The sequence below is a fragment of the Mus pahari genome, chromosome 5 (assembly GCF_900095145.1).
Source record: "Mus pahari chromosome 5, PAHARI_EIJ_v1.1, whole genome shotgun sequence".
Lineage (NCBI taxonomy): Eukaryota > Metazoa > Chordata > Mammalia > Rodentia > Muridae > Mus > Mus pahari.
The window spans coordinates 163,161,304-163,176,888 of NC_034594.1; the positions used below are offsets into that span (position 1 = coordinate 163,161,304).

The 15,585-nt window shown below is 49.6% G+C and overlaps 1 long non-coding RNA gene across 1 annotated transcript in view; it reads left to right on the plus strand.

Moving 5' to 3' along the window:
- Positions 1 to 14,441, plus strand: part of LOC115064035 — a 41,372-nt gene extending 26,931 nt beyond the window's left edge. The window contains exons 2-3 of the long non-coding RNA XR_003843888.1: positions 13,143 to 13,308; positions 13,994 to 14,441. This is a non-coding gene — a long non-coding RNA (uncharacterized LOC115064035). The remainder of the gene's footprint in view (positions 1 to 13,142; positions 13,309 to 13,993) is intronic.
- Positions 14,442 to 15,585: the final 1,144 nt, after the last annotated feature.

Sequence of the window (15,585 nt, forward strand, 5' to 3'; positions counted from 1 at the left end):
GAGAGAGAGAGAGAGAGAGAGAGAGAGAGAGAGAAAACAAGCATGCCCTGAAAGGTGCAGCATAGCCCATGTGTGTGGGTCAAGTGTAGCTGGCATTTCTATATCTGTCTGTCTGTCTGTCTGTCTGTCTATGAGGGAGCACACATGTGGAGGTCAGAACAAGGAGTCAGTTCTCTCCTATTTTGTGGGCTCCAACAGTTAACTCAGGTTGTCAGGGTTAGTGGCAAGTTGTCATCTCTGTTGACCTCAAGTCTGGTTTTTTAATTTAAATGTTGGAGATCTGAACTCAGGTCCTTGTGCTTACACAGTAAGGCATTTACTCACTGAGTAACCACCCAACCTACCACGTAGCTGCCTTTAAAAACAAAACAACAACAAAAAACCTGGGTTTCACTATGTACCCTTGGCTGGCCTGGAACTTACCATATAGAGCAAGCTGGCCTTGAACTCTCAGAGACCTCCATGACTCTGCATCCCAAGTGCTGGGACGAATGCCATGTACTATTGTGATACCTCTACGTGTCTTTTTATAATTGTCAGACATGCCTACTGCCACAGCTCAGAGAGGAAGTAAGAACTTTCCTTGGCTACAGCAGCCTTGACGGTGGCAGCTTGCAGCTCAGCTAAGACTTCCCAAGGGCCTGAATGATAGCTTTGCTCTACCTAGCCCAAACCGTGAACCCCAGTGCACTGGCTGGGCTTGTGTCAACTTGACACAAGCTGGGGTTATCACAGAGAAAGGAGCTTCAGGTGAGGAAATGCCTCCATGAGATTCATCTGTTAAGGCATTTTTCTCAATTAGGGATCAAGGTGGGAGGGCCCCTTGTGAGTGGTAACATCCCTGGGCTGGTAGTCTTGGGTTCTATAAAAAAGCAAACTGAGCAAGCCAGGGGAAGCAAGCCAGTAAGTAACATCCCTCCATGGCCTCTGCATCAGCTCCTGCTTCCTGCCCTGCTTGAGTTCCAGTCCTGACTTCCTTTGGTGATCAACAGCAGTGTGAGAAGTATAAGCTGAATAAACCTTTTCCTCCCCAACCTGCTTCTTGGTCATGATGTTTGTGCAGGAATAGAAACCCTGACTAAGACACCCAGCTTACATTAAAGCCCCATGGGCCACTACTCTAAGGGTAAACAGACCTAACACCTGCCATTGTCCACCCACCCTCACTAACAGAATTGCTGGGTAAGGCCTGCTGGGCTTGGACCCACACTTCTACTGTATGTATCCCCCCCCCATTTGTTTCCAGGGGCCCCTGCGGCACTTGCTCTCCGACTGGGTCCTTGCTCCCTTGTGCAATCAGGCCCTGGTGGCCAGTGCTATGATGAATGGGCTCCCTCAGGCAAACAGGCAGTGACTGAAGCCCTGCCAGCTGTGTGGCCTCAGCTTGCACCACACTCCCACAGGAAGAGCCCACGTGTCACCGCGCTGGGCAGCGGCTCCCAAAGGCAGCGGCTCCCAAAGGCAGCGAGCCCTCTGCTCGTGCCACGGCCTATCAAGTGGCTACAATTCCATTTGGCTGCCGGTGGCTGCCCCATTGCATCACACTGCCCTGACCCCTGCATTTGTGCTAGACAGTTTTCAGGAACGATTGTGTGTGAGGATGAAGCTCTACAAATCTTCCCCAAAGCAATTTCAAAATGACTACTATGAATAAACAAACAAACAAACAACCAAAAGATGGCACATTTTAATAAGGAAACATCTGTTTTGTCAATGGTTTAAAAGAGAGGCCATTACCATAGCCTGTGTCTCTAGTACCCAAACCCTTGGCTGGAGAGCAGGGCCAATTTTATTTTTAAATTTACATTAATTGAATTAGTGGGGGGGGGGATGCATGGGTGTGGGGGGGGGAAGAGGGAGAGGAGGGGGGGAGAAAGAGAAACTTGTAAAATCCAGGGTCTCTTATTCCAAAGACTGAACTCAGGTCGTCAATCTTGGCCCCCTTACTGCTTCCTGAATCATCTCAGCGGGCCCTCATTAAACACATTAAAAATATTTATTTATTATTTTATGTGTATGGGTTTTTGCTTGCATGTATGTAATTGTATGCACCACATGTGCCTGGCACCCACAGAGAGCAGAAGAGGGAATCAGATCTACTTGAACAGGAGTTAGAGACAGTTGTGAGCTGTGAACAGAGCCCAGGACCTGAGTTATCTCTCCATCCCATTCAGAAGTTTAACTGAACACTTATGTGCCAAGCACGGAGTACCTGACAATGAACAAAACAGAGAAAAGGCTTGGCCCTCATAGGGAGGACGTTCTGATGTGCTCAGAGTACATTTGTCAAAAACCATTACCAAAATTAATAATAATAATAATAATAATAATAAGAGACATTTCTCAGCCCTACACAGCAAGAATCCCGCGCTCAGCCGGGTCCCTGGCTCCTCAGGGTTTGACTCCTCCATCCAGGCACCGACCATCAGCACCACCACATAGAAAGGCCCCCTGGGTTCACTCCCAAATCATGTCCCAGTGGTCTAGAGTTTAACTCCATCTCCCTGCCAGAGTGTCCTCCCTGTCGGGGGTTTTCTCCTCTGTCTCTCCAGTCCTGACCATGTGAAACCAGCTATTCCAGTCTGCCCTGCGTGGCACAGCAGTCAGCCATGACAGAGCAAGACAGCCTGGCTGCCTGTGCCTGTGTCTGTGAGGCAAGGAGCAGCACCCAGGGGAACCCCCTCTGGTTAGAACAAGGAAAGTCCTATCACCAGTGCCCAACGTCCTCTGGGACATCACTTTCAGTCAAGAATGTCTGGCTTTTCAGCCACTCCGTTTCTTTGACGAAGAAGCACCCTGGATTTGGTTTCCTTGTGGATGGTGGTGGTGTTTTCTTTGTTTTAGACAGGTTTTCCTGTAGCTCAGGCTGCCCTTGAACTCCTCATCCTCCTACCCCAGTGAGGATTACAGGCATGTAGCATTATGCCTGGCTCTATTACATCGCTAGGGATTGAGAACCTAGGGCTCAGTGCAGCCAGGCTAGCACTCTGTGGCTGATTGGTACATATCACTTGTTACCTGTGCAGCCCTGAGCACATGTGGCAGAGAGCTAGATTCTGGTCCTGCCCACGCTCTCAACCCTGGGATCTGGGCGCCGCTTATCCTTGCCCACACTGTATCGCACAGCCCTCTGCTTTTGTTTCAGCAAAGCCCATCTGCCCACCATTGCCTAACCACTTTGCAGCTTACATTCAGGGCCTGTGCTGGGTTTGCATTCTTTTCTGGATGTGTTCCCCTGGTTTGCCGGTTCCCTCTCATGGAGGAGGCTGGGCGACTAAATGCTTCAACCTTTCTGCCCCAGTGTGCCGCACAGGACCTTTCCTCCCACTTGAGCCCATTGTCTGTAGAGCCTGGCAAAGTGTGTGGCCTGCAGGAGGTGCCTAATGGTGATAAAATGAAGTGAGAAGTGAGCAGAGCACATGGGCGGAGGGTAGAGATGGAGGGAGGAGAGAGCCCAGGCTGGGAGGAAGAAGAGGTCGTGTCAAAAAGCAGGAAGGGGCTGTTGACTTGCCTGCCCCTCATTCCTTTCTCCTCTGGCTGTGGACTGCAGTTGCCTCTGCCCCTCGTTCCCACATCAGTCTCCTCTCCATCCTTTAAATCACCTTGTCCTCCACATCCTTCCTGGTGAGGCCAGGCTTTTCCTCCTGAGGGCAGGCAGGGAGGAGCAGGAACATTTCCTGCAAAGGGTCAGCCCCTCTAAGCCCTCTGTTTAGGCATCTTGGCAGAGTTGGTGCCTTCAGATATGATGGGATTTGTGGGAGCCAAGCAGAACGTCCCCAGTTTCTAGCTCCTTTGTCTGAACAGTCCCAGGAGATTCTTCCTGGTTGACAGCAGCCTTCCACCTGTGAAGGAACCTGTGCTACCGGTTTGTTCCTGTCAGCCAACTGCAGCTCATCCTAGCTCTCCGCAGGAGGCTTCCACAGGGCAAGGGTCTGGCTCTTCTCCTGCTTCAGCAGTCCAGCAAGGTCCTGCTGTGTTCAGTGTGACCTTTGTCTTCTGACCTGGCTGTTGGTCAATCAGTCAATCAGATATTATTGAGGGATGGGCCCTGTTGTGACTGAAAGAGACTCAGAAAAACACGGCAGGGCCCTTGTGCTTGGAGAGTGTGCTTGGGTGCGGTGGGCAGCTTAGTTTCATACTTTGGAGATTTTACAGCTTCAGGACCTGCATGGAGCCTGTGACTTAGCAAGGACAGTCAGCAACAGCCCAAGGCCGCACGGCATTCTCTGCGCCCTCTAAACGATTCCTTCTGCCTTCCCCTTTGACAAGTATCCGGAGGCCAGGGATAAAATGCTTGGGAAGAGTTTGGTGACAGGAACACTTGGACACACCCAGGTCTCCCTTGGTGACAGCTGGCCCAGGACCATGAACTTACCACAAGAGCTGCTGGAGACTGAATTTAGATTCTGACCCAAGCTCAAAGCCCAGTAGTGCCACAGCTTGAGCCTTGAAGAAATGGCCCAGCTTGCCTTAGCTTCTACGCTGTCAAGTAGGGACAAGATTACCGCCTTATGTGCTAGCTGAGAATTAGCTGTTATTCATATTTCAAAAGAAACAGCAAGGGGGTTGATCAAGAGGCAAGGTCAGGAGATGAGAGAAAGCAGGCAGTGAGCCAAAAAGGCTGGTGGCTCTGGCTAGAACTGGCAAGACCAACAGGGTCACTTGCTGTGTGCTGGCCCTATGCTCAAAGCCACATACCTCCCAAATTACAGGTGTTATCGTCACTCCACAGATGAGGGAAAGAGAGCCTAAAGAGATTAAGAAATCTGCCTGAGGTTGCCCAAAGCCAGGATTTGAACACTAATTATCTGCCACCGAGCCCTGTCCCACCCACCCTCCACTCCATCCCCCAATCCTCAGCGATGCCAAAGATGGCTGAAAAGCCAGAATCTGTTTACCAGGGCCTAAGGCAGAAATCCTCTTCCTGTGACCTCTCTGTGACCCACACCCTCTTCTGTAGAGTTGCCAACTTCGAACAGCTATGATCTTTCCACCTGTGGCCCTCCCCGTTCTCCAGAACTCAGCAGGGGACACTGTGAACTGGGAATGCCTCTGCCACTTTAGCTGAACTGTTGGGATGCTCAGTGATAAATGGACTATGAGGAAGACATCCACGATGCCTCACTGGAGTAAATCATCAGACCATCATCCCAGGGGAGACTCATGAGGCCAGCCTTCAGGCCAATGCCCGCTGCCCTCAGCCATCCTGGACACATGGGGTCCAGAATTACCTTTTTGTTTGCCAGAGGCTTGAGCTTGCCCTCCATGGGATGGGTCAGGCAACAGATATTTTCAGAACCTGAGGGAAATTTCTTGTTCTGCCTTTGAGTCAGAAGATGTAAAAAAAAAAAAAAAAAAAAAAAAAGTACTAAACTAGAGAAAGATCTAGTTGGATGCTACAGTTCAGTTTTTCTGGGGATGTTCTTTTCTCTTAAAAATTATACACCACCACTTTCGTGAGAAAAGCTGTAGCCTGAAGAATTAGTCATAGATGCGGTCACTAAGAAGAACCATTGTTGGGAGCACCCCAAGGAACAGCCAGTCAGCCCTTCAGAAATACCCATAGCTCTCCAAGGAGGCCTGAGCTTTCCCAGTGTGGTCTGGGAGTAGTGGGAGGGGAATTAGGAAGCAAACAAATACTTTAAAGGGACATAAACCTGGGTGAAAGTTGGCTCACTCCACAGCCAAAAGGAGCCCTGAACACATTCAGTGGAGTAGCGTTCTGCTTTCTGCGAAGCTCACTTCTGTAGCAGACAGGAAAACATCTGGCTTTTCCTCACATCCCAGCCTCTCCCTGCTGTAATCCTAATTGTATCACGATGTTACCTCTCAGCCCAAACCACACTAGAAGCCAGCTGTTTAGAAGAGGAAGGGAACCTGGTGTGGTGGCGCACACCTTTAATCCCAGCACTCGGGAGGCAGAGGCAGGCGGATTTCTGAGTTCGAGGCCAGCCTGGTCTACAAAGTGAGTTCCAGGCCAGCCAGGGCTATACAGAGGAAGGCCTCTCTGAAAATGAATGGAAGCTGTGAAAGGGAGAAGTGTATGCTGGGCTGCACCAGGGAAAGTGGGCTTCCAGTTGGTCCAACACCAAGCTCTGCTCCTATTGGCCACTCTCCTGTTGTGGTGGTAAGAGATCCTGACAAAAGAACTCAGTGGGAAGGCAGCAGGAGCAGGAAGCTGCTGATCACACAGAAATCAGAGAGCAGGAAGAGGGGCCAGGCTTATCAAACATCAAAGCAAACCCTCAAAGCTGGCCCTCAGCGACTACTTCCTCCAGCCAGGCTCAGCCTCTTAAAAGGTCCCAGAACCTCTCTAAATAGCACCAACACCTGGAGACCGAGCCCACAGAGGACATTCCTCATTTAAACGACCAGACTGCTATTCCAAGGAATCCAAGTGTGATTCCCAGCACCCATTTCAGGTTACTCACAACCACGTCTAATTCCAGATCCACAGGGATCTGATGTGTCCAGCCTCCGTGGGCACCTGCACTTACATGCACAAACCTACACACACATGCCTAGTTAAAAATATGAAATACATTTAAGTGCATGCTCACCTGCCTTATGTTCCATGCAGTATCACAGAACGAGGGATGTGGGCATCTGAAAGCTGGCCACCAGGGTGAGGGAGAGACCAGGAGGCTATTGAAAGCAAGCCTGCTGCTGCTGGCGTCCCTCAAGTGAAGCAGACTCCCCCACAGCTGGTCGCGTGGACACAGTGCTGAGGGCTTGTGTCTCAGCCCTGGCCAAGCCTCATGCACGGTGCTGTGACCTGTTGCAGGCATGCACACAAACATGGCTGTGCACTGTGTCAGTGGCCCTGTCACTCGAATCTCACTGCAGTCTCAGAAGAACTGTTCAGAATCTTCTTCTCAGGTTTGTCTTTCAGGAGTTAAACCGAAATCACCTAGTAATAGTACTACTTATTGGTCATTTACCTGAGACATTCTGTTGATTTGAGGTCACAAAGCCATATTTTATAAATAAAGAAATTGAGGATAGATATCCATGGTATAGAGTTACCAACCCAAGTTTCCCCAGTTCCAATCCTCTGATGAGAATCAGTGTGTTTTATGTTATCCTCAGCACAATCTTGTGGCGTGTACAGTTACCATTGCCCAGGACTGGGGAATTGGGTTAACACGGTTCTAAGTGGTTATTTATTTCTATCTTATATGGATGGATATTTGCCTGTGTGTATGTATATGTGCCAACTGCATGCCTGCTGAATGAAGAGGTCAGAAAAGGACACCAGATGTGCTGGAACTCGAGTTACGGACAGTGCAGATGCTGGGAGCTGAACCTGGGTTCTCTGCACCAGCGGCCAGTGCTCCGGATCACTGAGCCATCTCTCTAGCCCCTGTTAGCAAAATTCTAAAACCACATTAGTGTTCAGGACTCAGACTCTAGTGGAGAAGGGTAAGAACACAGGGAGACACCAAACATAGCTGATTTTCCTGGGGTTGGTCTTCCATATCTCTACAATAGGCTTTCTGTGAAGAAAGCTGCAGAAACCCACTAGATTGCACATGTTCCTTTACAGTACAGCTTTGCCATACCTCCATCAAGAGGAAGTCTTCAATCTGAAATGCATTATTGCTTTTAGCAGTAGAATTTGTTGGATGTGCGGGGAGGGGCAATGAGGAAGGAGAACGGAGACTTCCCAGATAACAGCAATCGCCAGATGCCAACGAGGCTCCCTCCATCCCCAGCCCAGCTGCCAGCTATGCACAGCGTGCAGATGAGCCCTGCCAACAAACCATGCCATCAAGGGAGATGTCTTTAGCTGTTGATTCTATTATCCAAAAGCCACAGGTCTTCCCAAATCCCACCCTGCCCACCAATCATGAAACTACAAAGCCAGCGAGAGGATGAGGAAAGTCAAGTGTGCTAACCGCTGAGCAGGAAAGACTTGGTAGACAGGTGGGTAAGGGGGACAGCCGCTGACCACAGCTGAGGAAGTTATAGTCCATTGCTTCTGAGAGAGGGGAAATGATGAGCGGCCCCGGGTTTGATTGACCCGTAGCACCCCTTAGACCGGGTGTGGCCGTGTATGCCTGCAATCTCTGCACTCAAGAGGGAAGGCAGGAAGATCAGAAGTACACCACCATCCTGGACTACATCATGAGTTTAATGCCAGCCAGAGACACAGGAGACACCTTGTCTCAAAATCAAAAGAACACACACACACACACACATACTAAGGTAAAGTGCATGATCTCTGGAGTGAGATTGCTGGGCTCAGCACCTACCCTCAGTGACAGCAGGATCTGGGTAAGTCCCTGAACCAGCTAACAGCACGTTTATCTGTCTCACCAAGCAAGATGAGGATTACATATAATTTCTGTACAGGGGCTGGCACAGAATATGTACGCAGAAAATCATAGGTGTCTGACTGTGAGATTTGTGGGAAATTCCATGAGAGAGTCGCAATGTATTCTACTATCGTAGGTTTGGAAGGAACCAAGGGAGCCTGATTAAAGATGGGAAGAAGGGAGCCAGGCTTCTAAAAACCTGGTTAAACGCCACCGGTGCCATGTGGCCAGTAAGTTCCAGTGTTGTTAACCCCTCCTGGTCATTACTCGGCTTTCAGAGTGGGTTACCAGAGGCTGGGTCACGGTGGAGTGGCTTTCACACAAAGGCCTAATTCATTCCCCACGGTGCCTGCAGGTTTTCCTTCTGACACAATCATCCCACACAACAAGCTGCCCCATGAATGCGGACTGGGGGCAGCCCAGGCATGGGCATCGCGTGCAGAGTTCTCCTTCAGGCCAAGATGAGGGCTAGAGGCAGGCAGAGAGGTCGGGTCCTGACCTCCTGGAAGACTGGGCTCTGAGCAGCCTGCTATGATTCTGTGCCCCATTCAGCTGCCCTCTGGGGCCGGGGGCTGAGTGCTGAGCTGGCTTAAACACGTGTGCATAGATATTCATCAACTGAATGGGGGAATCTATAAGGGCTGTACTCTAAGATGTTAGCCACAGTTCTTGGAATGGGACTTAAACTAAGCTTAATTTTGTCTTTTCTGTATGTATGTTTCCAATTTTCCACAGTGACCATATGTTCCCTTTGTAGTTTTGGTTAAGAACAACAATGTAGCCATGTGTGGTGGGGCTTGCCTTTAATCCCAGCACTAGGGAGGTAGAGGAATGCAGGTTTCTATAAGTTCAAGGCCAGCCTGGTCAAATTTGTGAGTTCCAGGGCAGCCAGGGCTCTGTAGAGAAATTCTGTCTCCTCTTCCTTCTCTTCCTCCTCTTCCTCCTCCTCCTCCTCAGCAGCATAATGCAATGACCAAAAGATACAGAATCCATGAATTCTTGGGAAGATGCCTGAGGCATTGACAACCAGAGACTGGGTCTGTGAGTCCTTGTCTCAAAAGATACACATACTCATCTATACCTAACTGCATATACACATACCCATCCATACCTAACTGTATAAGTTAAAAATGAACACATAAAAGCAGAGGGTACTCCCATAACAATTTTATGTATATATAAAACATTTGTTATATATTAAATATTATATAAATTATATATTAAATATTATTTATATTATACATATTACACATACATATATAATATATACTAATACATTTATATTTTATATTTAAAAGCATTTTAAAATAATATATAAGCATATATATTAGTAGTTATACATTTTATATATTAAAAAATATATTTTTATATATGTAAGTACACTGTAGCTGTCTTCAGACACCCCAGAAGAGGAATCAGATCCCATTACAGATGGTTGTGAGCCACCATGTGCTTTCTGGGAATTGAACTCAGGACCTCTGGAAGAGCAGTCAGGGCTCTTAACCCCTGCGCCATCTCTCCAGCCCTCCAGGGCAATTTCAACTCAGTACTCATGGAGAACTTGTGAGAGAGGGTCAGTAGGTTCTTATCCCTGAGAAGGAGGAGGTCCAGGGAGCTTGGATCCAGGCATCTGAATCCAAGAGAATTAGCAGCCACCACCCAGCGATAGCAGAAACGGCATTGTAACTGTCTTCAGAGAGAAAGATGGAGGCCCACTGGAGCCCAGCTCCCTCCACAGCCTCCACAGCCTCCCCTGACTGGGTCCATCCATGGCAGGGAGGCCCAGCAGGGCATCCGAGGGCACACCTGTGGCTGAAGTGCCAAACTTCTAAAGAAAAGCTGCTTTATTTCTGGGTGTCTTCAAAGTCACCCACACCTTACGACCAATCCCCATTTTCCACCCACCACTGAGATACCAAAGAAAAGTTCAAAGTCACAGCCATGGCAGTCTCGGATGAAGGCTCCGTTCATCTCTTCTGAGCTCAAGCCACCAGACTCTTGAATGATTTCAAAACCAGTTACTAACTTAGTGCTTACAGATGCTGTGGGCGCCATAGTGAAACTTGGCACCCACTCCCTTCTGTATTTGCCATGTCTCTGTTCCCCATGCACTGTGATTTCTGAGAGACCAGTGACCCTGGGCACCCACTGCTGTGTCACCGATATCAAGGACTTTGCCCTGCACTTCTCTTGCTCCTGAACACTGGCGAGCTGCTCCCATTTGCCAGAAAGGAAACTCGGGCTCCTAGAAACTTCTGCCCACAAGCTCTCAACAGCAAGCCCAACTATCTCCACTGTGGCCAAGTGTTTCCCAGGGAAGTACTGTCCTTTGAAGACAGCTGGGATGTAAGGAACACCATAGAGGTGACCTGTCATTGCTATCAGTGATCTGGTCTTCTTATTGACTAGCCCAGGCTCCCTGTGAGAGCAGACAGGCTCTTAGCAGCAAGATTGCATAAGAATTCAGACCACACGGTTGAGCCCAGAATCACGGATAGGAAGATGTACCACTGGGACACATCACCGTATCCCCTGCCAGTGGTCAGCATGGTCAGGGTGCACAGGGAACAGGAGGAAGACAGAGCTGCCTCAAGATGATACCCCTTTGTAAAAGTACAGGGCTTTTCTGTGCCCTCCCTTGTTCCCCAATAACGACACGGAGACCTTTGTATTTGTTATAAGCTTTTAGGCACTATAGCTGGACAGATACTCAGCCAATCAAACCTGACAGTGCTGGCCTGGTCTACTTTCCAGACACATGGCCCATTACCTGCCATCTTAGTCTCTGGTCCTGGCACCTCCTCCTTCACCCGTGTCCACTCCCCTGACCCCCACCTGATACCCTCTACCCAGAAGTCCCGCCTTTTCCTTTCCTACCTAGCTATAGGCTGTTCAGCTCTTTATTTAACCAGTAAGATGGTAATGGAGAACAATGTTTACAAAATACTAAGTTAGGAGATGCTTTCACAGTAACGCCAAAGTCTGGACTGCCACCGGATCTCTGGGTCCAGATGCCAGCATCTGAATGCATGGTGCTCAAAAACATCCTCCAGGACCCTGTGAGTTGTCGTTTGCACAGTGTGGCAAAGGATTGTTCTTAGTGGTCCCCGGTTTGGCTTGGCTCTGTGAACCCCAGACACAGAGTATGGGGGTCTGGCTGTGCAGTCACCGATGGGAAGAATGGGAAGGGAACTCTCCTTGATTAGTCCTAGAACCCTACCCAGTGTCAGCTATCCCTGATGGACCTTCCAATGGTCCTTCAGCACTAGAAACATTCAGATTTTAAACATTCAAACAAGATGGAATGCATTACAGCCCTCGACTGTATTGGTTCTCAAAAAAAAGTCTATGGGGAGGGGAAGGCCAGTGCTCAGACTCTTAGAGTTCAGTTGCTTAATTTAATTGATGTCACTTGCTGTCTAGGACAGTCACAGACAAAACCCTGCCACTCAGGCTCTGATGGGCTGCTCTTCATGTAGGATGTTCAGATCACATGCTCTGGAAAATGACATAGAACTAGCAGACCAAGAAGACACCAGAGCCTCCAGAAAAGCTAGGGTGGGGCAGCCCTGGGAATGGCCACTTCCTCTTGCCATATTCCACAGTCTGGAAGGCAGGCGATCTGGAGGCAGGGGCCAGACACTAAGACATGAAAGAAAGGGAATCAGGCTTAATGAATGAGAAGTTGCCACTATGAAAATGCAGTGCTACGAGATGTTCCCAGAATCCCCCTCCCCACCATGAACTACGGTTCCTGAGAGAAGTGGCATCCATAAAGATTGTACAGACTCACTCACTGGTTAGAGTATTCTGGTTGTGGAGAGTTAAAATGTGGCTCCAAAGCCAAAACCATTTGGGGCTGTCTTTAGTTCCCCAAACAGTCATTTGTCAGCTGCCTGAGTCTATCAGAACATAGACCTCTGGGATGTATTAGCAGAACACTAGCTTCCATCAAGTCCAAAGCTAAGCCTGTCTGTCATTCAATGACACTGAAACCTCAGCAGAGTTAAACAACCCCACAACTGCCCTTGCTGGAACTCACCTACCTGTTATCCACATCAGTGTTATTTGGTAAATGTATATTGATCTGTGACTATATGTGTTCTGTGACTATAAAGGTTCATGTAGGGCTGGAGATATGTCTCTGTTGGTAGTGTCTGCCTACCATGCATGAAGGCCTGGGTTCTGTCCCCACCATCACATTAAACTTCCAGCGTGCACACCCAGCACATGAGAGGTAGAGACTGGAGGAGTTTAGAGCTATCCTCAGCTACATACTGAGTTCAGAGACAGCCTGGGCTACATGAGATCCTGCCTCCCCCAAACAAACAAAGCATGTTCATGTAACCACGTCCATAGTAGAACAGGTCATTTAGGACAAACTGAATCCATGTTCCCAGGCTGTGGCCACTCATACTTGGAGAGATCTGTGCCAACACCACAAGCTCCCTTTGGGGTCCAGAGTGTGAGAGACATGGGGTCACATCTGGCTGCCCCTGGAGGCACCCAGAGTCTTTATCTTTGTCAGTTAGCTGGCCCTGTGGTCCCTTTCTGTGACCACTTTCAGGTCTGCTCACAGCACTTTCCCAAGTGCTTTGCACCGGGGCCTGGGCTGGCTTTGGGGAGAACAGTGCAGCTGGAAGGGGTTCCAGGAGGAACCGTTCCCGTGGTAGTTCTTCTAGCCCCTGCTGAAGCTCCAGAGCCCAGCGCTGTCTTTATGCCCTTCTTCTGATTCCGCCTTTCCATCACAGTGCCCTCTGACCCCTTTCTTCTCGGTATAGCCCACTGACACCTGACCCTTCACTTCCATTCCTGCATTTCCAGGTCACAGCACCGCAACCAACTCCAGGCCACTTCCTCCCAGGCATCCAGTCAAGTCACAACCTGCAGCCTGCTCTTAAGGTGTAGACGTGAACAAGTGGCTCCCAGTCCATCTCTGCATTCATAAACTGAAGATGATGACATGATCCCAAGGGAGCACAAAGCCTGGGTAAGATGCCCTCCATCCTATGGCTCCCCAAATGCGAGGCCACCCTATGAAGATCCTCAACGCTGTGTGTTTGTTCTAGTAAAGTGTCACAGTAATTTGTCAACCATTCTGGCTCCCTGCGGGTTGCACACTCGCCCACCCGGGAGCCTTTTGGATTTAAGAATGAAAGACACACGCGGCAGTTAATTTTTGACATGTCGTGACTAGCTCAAAGGCTGAGCACTCCCAAACCTTCCCCTGCTAGCACACATTTTCCTCTGGTACTTAATAATGCCCTCCCATTCTATATTTCATCTTTGTTGCCATGCTCCTACTGGGCAGCCCCCTAGTCTTTGCTGCCCAAGAGGCTTCTGAGGCCACATTCTTTCTCACCTACATTTCGGATGATTTTCCTTCTGCAGCTCTAAATCTGATCCGCCTCCCTCCAAATCATGGCAATTCTCCTTCCCCTTCCTCCCAGTTCCTAGCCTGTGACGATCCAAAGGTCCCACCTCAGTTTACCTACCCAGCCATTGGCTGTTGGCTCTTTACTGGTTGCTCAAAAACCAATTGGGGACAAGGACCTACAGCATTTGGACAGGCAGATTTCCATTTGGGGGGGGGGCTGGACTAATTCAAAGCAACGGAACCACTCCCCAACAGTAAAATGTCTTCCGGTCAGCTTCATGTCTACTTTCCCCTTTAGGGACCAGCCAGAAAGAATGGGTTGCTGTCTTCCACACTCCACCCTACAGTTTCCTCCTCCTTGGAATTTCATCGCCAGGCCTTCGCTCAAGCTGCTTCCTCTTTCTAAATGTCATCTTGCTGTTTTCATGGATGTGAGCTCTCCCTCTCTGCTCAAAACATCACAGGATTCCAACTCTCCTCAGCAACCTTTGCCCTTCTGAATTCCTGACATTCTCCTCGGCCACATGGCCCTGTGTCGTAATTCCAGGGTTATAAATTAGAGTGTCACACATCAGCACAGAAACTGCAAATCTGTGCACAGAGCTCTGTGGCACAGCTACCGGGGCAGCTTCCCAGCTGGCCCTTGTGCCTCTGTGTGGATGCAGCTGTGCCCCAGTGCTTAGCACTTGGGCCCCCACCCACCTTGTTGGTGAATTCACCACGTCTAGCTCTCTGTCTGCAGGAGCCAGAGCTCACTCACCCTCCACCACCCACTGGCTCCTACATCACAGGGATGTCTGAGACCATCTTCCTAGGTTGTAGGTTGAAGGCCAAGTCCTTAGTCTCTCCTCCTACAGTCAAAGGCGGCTGTGCTGTCGTTGCTCCGGCCGCACACCTGGAGACACAGCTGACTTCTGTTTCTCTCATGCCGGCATCCCTTCAACCTGCAAACGGATTTGGACACTTGCTCCTCTTGCCATTCTGCTGTGAGCCACAGCCAGCCATTGCCTGCTTTGTCCTGTTGTCCTTAATGTCTCCCTGCCTCCTTGTGTATTCCTGCTTCCTCTGTAATTCAGAGAGCTAACTCAGCAGCCCCACTCTTCTGGGAGGTCAGCAGAGGCCGCTCCTTAGCCTTCTGATGGTATCATGCCCTAATTCTGAGTAGGAATTGGTGCCCTCACAATAGCCTGTGTAGCTCCTAGCACAGTGGTGTCTGCTCACTGCAACCAGCTGCAGTGGCCTGCCTGAAGGACTCCAAGTGTACTCCACTTTCAGGCTTGGGCAATGGCTTCCTCTCTGCTTGGAACATGTTTCTAAGGACCTGCATGGCACAGGTGCACAGCACAGCTGCACGGCACAGCTGCATGGCACAGCTGCATGGCACAGCTGCACGGCACAGCTGCACCTGTGGTTTTATTCAGTAAGGCCTTCCTAGCATCCCCACCCTTTCTTTGTGTCTGTGACACTTACCCCAGATGAACATGCTATATACTTTTTATTATTGTCTTTCTGATAAAATGCAAGCTCCTGGGAGGATAGGTTTTTTTTATCTGACATATTGTGGGTACCTAGTAACTGTATGTAAGGGAAGGAATGAATGGGAGAGAATGGTTCGGACATGCCTGCGTCAGCTTTCCTGGAGCAGGGGCATGCTGATCCACGTATCAAACTGGACGCCAGGGGATAGCCGGGGAAAGCATGCTTTAGACCATCGAGCTCAGCCTGCTGGTCCCCTGCCTGATGCCCAGGCCCAGCCCCAGGAAGAGCATCTCAAATAGCAGAACACACTGATGTTGCACTCCTAGAACACACTGATGTTGCACTCCTAGAACACACTGATGTTGCACTCCTAGTGTCTCAGACAGTCTGCCCTGTAATCCTCTTGCTGCT